Here is a 7,655-nt window from a genome sequence, read left to right as displayed (position 1 = left end):
TAGAATTCTGAACCCAGGTAAACTAACATTCAAGCAAGAGGACAAAATAAAGACATTTCAGATGTGCAGAACCAAGAACATTTATTGGAGCAGAGCCTCACAGAAGGAGAAAAAAGGGAGATGAACCTGGGGAGAAACAGGAGAATGCAAAGTTGAAGGATGACTCCCCTGTGGTACCTTCTCTCCTGAGCTAGGGTCTGCTACTTGATATCTTCATTTAGAGATCCTGTACGCTTCTCAAACCAAACATGGGCAAGAGGAAATTATTAGTTCTCACCCTTAACCTGCTCCCCACCCCTCAACTGTGTTGCCCAGCTAAGTAAAGGCACGATTCTCCCAGCGACTCTGCCAGACACCTGCCAGCCACTGTCAATTCATCCCTTTTGCATCCAAAGCCCACAGCAAGTCATGGCGGCTCTTCGGTGGGATGTATCAGCATCTGAGCCCATCTGGCCGCACACCATCAGGACTTGCGGTCAAGGCCCTACTGTCTGTCCCCCACCAAACCCACTGTCACACTCTCCTGACAGGTCTCCCTTCTCCCCGTCCATCTACTTCCACTGGGCACCAACGTGATCTTTTCAAACGTGAGTCAGATTCTGTGTCCCGCTTGGTTCAGCAGCTCCCTGCTCTGCTCGGAATGAAATCCCAAGTCCATCCTCCTTGGAACCCACAGGAGCTGGCCCTGGCTGCTTCTCCCCCCAGCCCCTTCCTTTCTTGTTCCCAGCGCTTGCCCCCAGCCATACTGGTCTTTGCTGTTCCGCCAAAGCATCAAACACGCTCCACCTTGAAGCCTGGCACCTTTCCCTGGACACAGGCCGGGGCCCCTTCCCATCACTCACTGCTCCGTCCAGAGTCTGCTCAGCAGCAAGGCCTCCTCTGGCCACTTTGTTTAAGTTGCGCCCCATCATTTTTCAGCCCTTTGCTCTGTTTTTGTTTTTCTCACAGTCCCTATTATGACCTGCGTTACAGTAATATAGATTTTTATTAATTATCTGTCACCCTCACCGTGATGGAAGCTCCGGGAAGGCGGACCCTTCATCTGTTTTCTTCTGTGTGTCTGGCGCTTACTGAGCTCTCAAAACTATTTGTTGTATAAATGGATGAATAAACGTTAAACAAAGAAACGGATCAACACACAGACAAAGAAGTTCACCCTCACCTATAGGGCAGGCAGCATGCAATCCACCAAGGGGCTGGACAGAACACAAAGGTGGGGGAAGGGTGAATCTGCTCTCTGCTTGAGCTGGGACGTCACTTTCTCCTGCCTTCAGACCTCAGCGCTCCTGATTTTGCAGCCTCTGGACTCAGACCAGACCTTACACTATTGGCTATCTTGGTTCTCAGGCCTCCAAGCTTGGATGGAGCTACACCACCTGCTTCCCTGGACCTCCAGCTTGCAGAAGACAGATGGTGAAACCTCTCAGACTCCATAATCACTGAGCCAATTCCTCATAACAAATCACTTTCTATTTCTATATATAACTATATGCATCCTAGTGGTTCTGTTTCTATGGACAACCCTGACCAATATGGTGACTCTATGTCCTAATTTGCTTGGGACAGTCCCAGTTGATGCGTGTGGTCCCAGCATCAATATGAATAGCATCCTCTTTCTCTCGCAAAGGTTTCCTGGTTGGATGATAGATAGATGGTTCTCCAACACATGATAAAAGTGTTACAAACTAGCGGGGAAAGGGCCAAATTGTTCAACAAGTGGTACTGAAATAACTGGTTTTCCATATTAAAAACAACAACTACTACTACTAATTAAAAACCCTCACCACACAGAAAGGTAGATTCCAGATGAATTAAAGACCTAAATGTGAAAAAAAAATTTTTTTAATTATTTGAATTAAAAATAGGAGACTTGGGCTTCCCTGGTGGCGCAGTGGTTGAGAGTCCGCCTGCCGATGCAGGGGACACGGGTTCGTGCCCCGGTCCAGGAGGATCCCACATGGGCCCATGAGCCATGGCTGCTGAGCCTGCGCGTCCAGAGCCTGTGCTCTGCGACGGGAGAGGCCACAGCAGTGAGAGGCCCGCGTACTGCAAAAAAAAAAAAAATAGGAGACTTTCAGGAACAGTTCTTGGAACTTTCTGAGATGCTGTTCCCGGGTTATATTCCTCAAATTTGGCTCAAATAAAATTTTCCACTTCTTTCATTAAAAAAAAAAAAGGAGACTATCTTTATATTCTCAGGGAAGGGAAGGATTTCTTAACACAAAAGACACATACTGTTTCTTAAAAAAAGATAGATTGATTTGTTTTCATCAAAAGAAAAAGTAAAATATAATATTTTAAGATGAGTAACAGTTGTGTCCATGGAGAGAGGCGTGATACCATTTGCAGTCTTTCACCAAATTATCTTTATCTGACAGCTAGCTTGAACCATAGGTCAGATTTCCAAATCTGGTGATTTCATTTCATATTCCTTATTTCTGTTAAGTCATGATAACTTAAAGGTCATAAGGTATAGTGGCAAGTGTTTGGTGATCCTGGCAGATAACTATGGTTACTCAAATTTCTCACTAAAGACTGCTTTCCGCACTCACTCAGATATGAGCTTGACAAGCACATGGTCCTTAAACCTGGGAGTTGAGGACACCGACGTGGGAGAGAGCAGTGAACGTGTTTCTAGTCCACTCTGGCTTTGGGAGGTATTTCCTTGGATTCTTCTGTAGCATTTGGATGTGGTTTTCACATATGCCTAGTAACACACCATGAGTTCCTATCTCTATTGTGAATGAACAAGATCACCATGCACAGGGTATCAGCTAAACACAACTATTGAATTATTGTTCCACAAACAGGTCTTCTTAACCAGACAACAAAAAAGCATGGTATTAAAGCTCTGGAGTGATAGATTCTGGGTAGTCAAAATATTTGTGCACCTGAGATATTCCACTTGTGCCTCAAGGCCACAGAAATGGGTCTTCTCAGCATTTTGAAGAAATGTTTTAATCTCCTCTCTCATTTCAAAAACTCATGCAAGCGCTCTTAGCAGCCAAGATTTGTCCGTGTGGAAATGCAGAATCGTGTATTCACTCCCATTTCTCTCATTTCTGTGGCCAGGATGCTAAAATGATAGCTCCTGGAGGTAGTCGGCAATCCTGTGTTCCTTGTCCTGTAGCTGCGTTACTCCAACCTCTGCCTCTGTCTTCACACGGCCCTCTTCCTGTTTGTGTGTCTGTCTCTTCTCCTTTTATAAGGACACGAGTCATTGGATTAGGACCCACCCTAATCCACTATAACCTCATTTTAACTAATTACTAATAATATCTGCAAAGGCCCTATTTCTAAATGGGTCACTTTCCCAAGTACCGGGGTTAGCACTTCCACATACCTTTTGGGGGGCACAATTCAACCCATACAAAAGGCTTGCCCGCTCCTTAGACACACAGAAGCAGCAGTGAGTTCCTGGAGTCTGAAAGTGGCGTCAAGAGTAAAAGGTACCCACTAGGGGTTGTTGACACGCAAGTGCTTGTAGCTCAGAGGCACAACTTTCTGGCTACAGATCAAGAGGACACTGGTTCAAATTCACATCCACCTTATTTATTCCCTACTGTTCCTCACAAAGACGTCTGAGAAAGTGAACATGAGCTCAGAGGGAGAAAATAAAAACCTCAGGTAACACCGATGCACTGCAGTTGTAAAATGTCAAGTTGTAAAATGCCTCTTGGAGAAACGTTCTTCTCTAAAATCAGAGACAACTGCTGCGTGGATTTTATCAGTAAGAATGGAACTGTCCACTTTTCCCGGAGCTGATACCGTTCACCCAGTATCCCCGGAGCCCAGCACAGTTTCCAGCTCATGGCCAAGTGCTCAGAAACATTTGTTGCACACATGGGTGCCCATTTCTTCTCCTCAAAGAGCACTGAAATCTCAGCTTCTGCTGAGGGCACCACAGTGCCCAGCACACAGTAGGACCCTAAGAGATGAAAGTTGAATAAAAGCTCCAAGAAACCTCCAAAGTCAAGGACGTGGCTGCATCTCTAGAGAACTCCAGGCTTCCATGTTCCAACCTGGATACTCTCCTTTGTGGGGCCGAAGATACCCTCTCGTCCTCTGTTTCCTCATCTGTGATACGGGAGTAATAACACAACCCCCTGGGGCTGGATTTTTCTGAGACAAACTGGGATCTTCAGCTCGAATTGTGTTGCTCTGGATGGAAGAGGTGGGTCTGCTCCTTGACTTGCTTGAACGAGTTTTCCCCATATTGGGGAGGGGGGCAGAAGCTTCTTAAGATTTCGCTTCCTAAATGGTAAACTGGGAAGAGGGCTAACCCAGGACAAAGAAGACCACCCTCGGGGCTCCCGGCAGGCACTGGGAGGAAAGGGAGAGGGTCTCAGGACACACGTCTTTGGTAGAGTAGAGGCACCAGTGCTCGGTAAACACACAGAAGAAGCAATGGTGAACAGGTGCCCTGGGTGTGACTGCGAGTGTGAAAGGGCCTGGTCACAGATGTGTGGATCTAGAGCAGTGGTTCTCAAAGCGTGGCCCCAGACCAGCAGCATCAGCATTACCTGAGAACTTGCTAATCAGAAACTTTCAGGGGGAGCCCAGTCATCTTTGTTTTAACAAGCCCTCCAGATGATTCTGATGCACCCTAAAATTAAGAACCACGGGTCTAGAACAGATTTCAGAGGATGAGCAGTCTGATCGTGGTCCTTGGTTTTCATCCTGCCTCTTCCCACCAGCTCTGGCTGACCCTGCGGCAAGTGATACAGTTCCTAACCCATCCCCTTCTTGGGTGTTTCAGTACCTAAGTCTTCCTGCAGGTGGCGCAGAAGAGGCCGAGGTAGATCTGTGGCAGGTGTTCCTCAAAGTGGGGTCTCCCGACCCTCTATGAGGAGCTTGTTCCTAACCCCAGATCGCATCTGCATGTTTGACATGATGATTCCTAAGCACAGGAAATCTGAGGACTGGCCCAAAGGGCGCAGTCCACGCACCAGATCAAATCCTAGTGTTCCCATTAGCTTTTCCCTGTTGTTCTTGAGCTGCATGGCACTCTGCTCCGCTAAGCCCACATTCTAGCCCCCTTGATGGTCCCGAGTAATTTCTTCCGAGGCTCCCGTTATGTAGCCTTTACATTTTCCGATGGATGGAAGATAGGGACAAGAGGAAGATGAGAGAGTCATTGGTTTAATTACAGGGTCCTGAACCCAAAGTCAGGAGGATGGATTCAGGTCCTGAGCCTATCTGTAAGGATCTGTGTGTGCTTGGGGGGACCAGTAATCCTGAATCTCTGTTTTCAGATCCCATTGCGAAGGGCACAGACTAGCGACCCTGAAGTCTCTTCCTGCTATAAATATCTGTGTCAGTGCTTTTCCAGAAACAGCAGGGAGGTGGCTACAGGGAGGGGCAAACTGTTTCTTATTTTGCATCAAGGAAATAAAATTAAAGTGAGGCCAGCTTGGCAGCTTTCAGCAGGCCCAGTGTGATGAATATCTGTGGCAAAAATTTATAGGAATGTTGGGCATGGCTGCACAGGTATAAGGTAGTACTAAGGCCTGTACCTATGTCAGGGGGTGTAGCTCAGGGGTAGAGCATTTGACTGCAGATCAAGAGGTCCCTGGTTCAAATCCAGGTGCCCCCTGCTGTCCTTCACTTTTGCTAGTTGGAGCTGGTGTTGAAGGCTCTGCTCCTTTCCCTAATCCCGGGCCGCAGTACACCGAGCCTTCTCAAATCTGGGAAAAAGTCCAGGGTAACTTAAAACCCTGTCACTGAGCACTACAGCCCCAGAGTGATAAGTTCCTCCAACCCTGACTTTTTAATTTCACTTACCACAGGTCTTGTTCTACATAGGCTTGTTTCTACATGTTTTCATTGCCCTAAATCAGTGCTTGCTGGTTAGTGTTTAACAACCAGCTCCTGGGGTTGTTGCTACAAAGCACTGATTTGTAGTGTTTTCCAATTTCATGGTGTAAATAATCTCACCGTATCCAATGTCAAGCCACAAACATAAGATCACTGATCATGGAGTTGGGAAGACATGCTAACAAGTGACTCTCTGGTGTAAGCCAGCTTGAACACACCACTGTCCCTAATCCATCTTCTCTATAGTGGCATGGGCTCTGTGACCTGCCCCCTCACTCTATCCTCACGACGCTTACAGACATCAGAGCAGTGGATGTTATGGAATCATCCACTTACTTAAGACATATTTGAGTCCTAATCAATGCCAGACACGGGAAAGACAGAGCTCAGCAAGAACTGTTTGTGGTGAGCAAAGGAGTCAAATTAAGAAATGGTCAGGGGCTTCCCTGGTGGCGCAGTGGTTAGGAATCTGCCTGCCAATGCAGGGGACACTGGTTCAAGCCCTCCCGCAACTAGAGAAAGCCCCCGCCCAGCAACGAAGACCCAACGCAGCCATAAATAAATAATAAATAAATGGTCAAATGAACGATAAGGATAGCTAGACAAAAGGAGTGTGCTAATCCCTTAAGGGATTTTAAAGTTTAGGGATTGAGACTGAGGGTGGCACGTTGGCACGAGCTGGAAGAAGGGACACCTATAAGGAGGAAGCTGACCTCAGCAAGATGACAGGACATAGGCCCAAAGCACAGGTAAGGCACTTAGCAAGGGGCTCTGTGGCCTTTAGGACTCCTGAGATCAGATGTTGAATTTTAAACTGTCCTTTTCCATGGCGTGAAACCTTGCGATATCTTCAGATCCTCAGGACAGTGGGCTACACAGACACGGGTCCTGTGTCAGTGATTCCTTGGGTGTGGAGGAGGGGGCTTTGCCCAGGTATGGGGCTGGGCAGGGACTGAGAGTGGTCTCCCGCGGCCTCTCCCTGGAGGCCAGGCCAAGATTGTCAACACTGTATCCCAAAGTTCTGGGAGGTGATCAGCAACAAGGCCAGCGGAGGCCCATGGAAGACTAGAGGGGCTACAGGGAACAACTCTGGGATTGCTGGGCCAGACATTCCCTTTCCCCAAAGAGTCCAGAGGAAGAGAACTGTCAGGGTGGGGGATTGGGGAAGGGGTCTCTGGGCGGCAGGCCCCTCCTCCTCGTTGGACCCGGCCTTCCTCTGCTCCTGTAAGCCTCTGTCAACCAGAGCAGGTTTGCCCCAGAAGCCCACCTTCTCCGAGCTGTCCTAATCGGGGTCTTCCAGACCAGGAATGAGGCTCGTTGGGCTCAGCCGGGGTCCTCTCCCCGGAGTCCGACACCCTCCCCCAGCCCCGCTGCTCCCTTTCTGACCTGGAGAATGGTGGGCTCACGCTTCGTTCATTCATCACATTTACTTGAGGGCCTACTACGTGTCAGGAACTTATGGGGTTACCACAATCAACAAGACAGACCAGCAAATAGTCACACAGATATAGCGGCACACGGGTCAATGCTATGGCGAGCGCGGGAGCGGGGTGACAGATCTGAGCATGTGCTGGGCTCAGGCAGCCACTCTGACCCACACAGTATCCCAGCCGAGCGGTCTGGCCTGCAGCCCCCTCCGCACCTCTCGGGACCCGCTTCCCCCACGCCTCCCCGGCGGCCCTAGTCAAGGTCGGTTTACGGGATGCGTCCTCTGGGAGAGGCGGTTCCCGTTTAATCCGAGCATCCCACCTGGCACATAGGGTGCGCTCAGTAAATAATGGATGGATGGATGTGTGGATAGATGGGTTTACGTGTGCAAGCACACCGCAAGCTGACCA

At 48.7% G+C, this 7,655-nt stretch overlaps 1 non-coding gene across 1 annotated transcript; it reads left to right on the top strand.

Annotated features, from left to right (window-relative positions):
• The first annotated feature begins 5,524 nt into the window (after positions 1-5,524).
• Positions 5,525-5,596, top strand: TRNAC-GCA. Its single transcript has one exon. It is a non-coding gene; the product is annotated as a tRNA-Cys (tRNA).
• The last annotated feature ends 2,059 nt before the right edge of the window (positions 5,597-7,655 follow it).

Source organism: Phocoena sinus, chromosome 9, assembly GCF_008692025.1.
Source record: "Phocoena sinus isolate mPhoSin1 chromosome 9, mPhoSin1.pri, whole genome shotgun sequence".
NCBI lineage: Eukaryota > Metazoa > Chordata > Mammalia > Artiodactyla > Phocoenidae > Phocoena > Phocoena sinus.
Note: the sequence above shows the minus strand (reverse complement) of the source record. Positions and strands in the feature narration are given on the sequence as shown.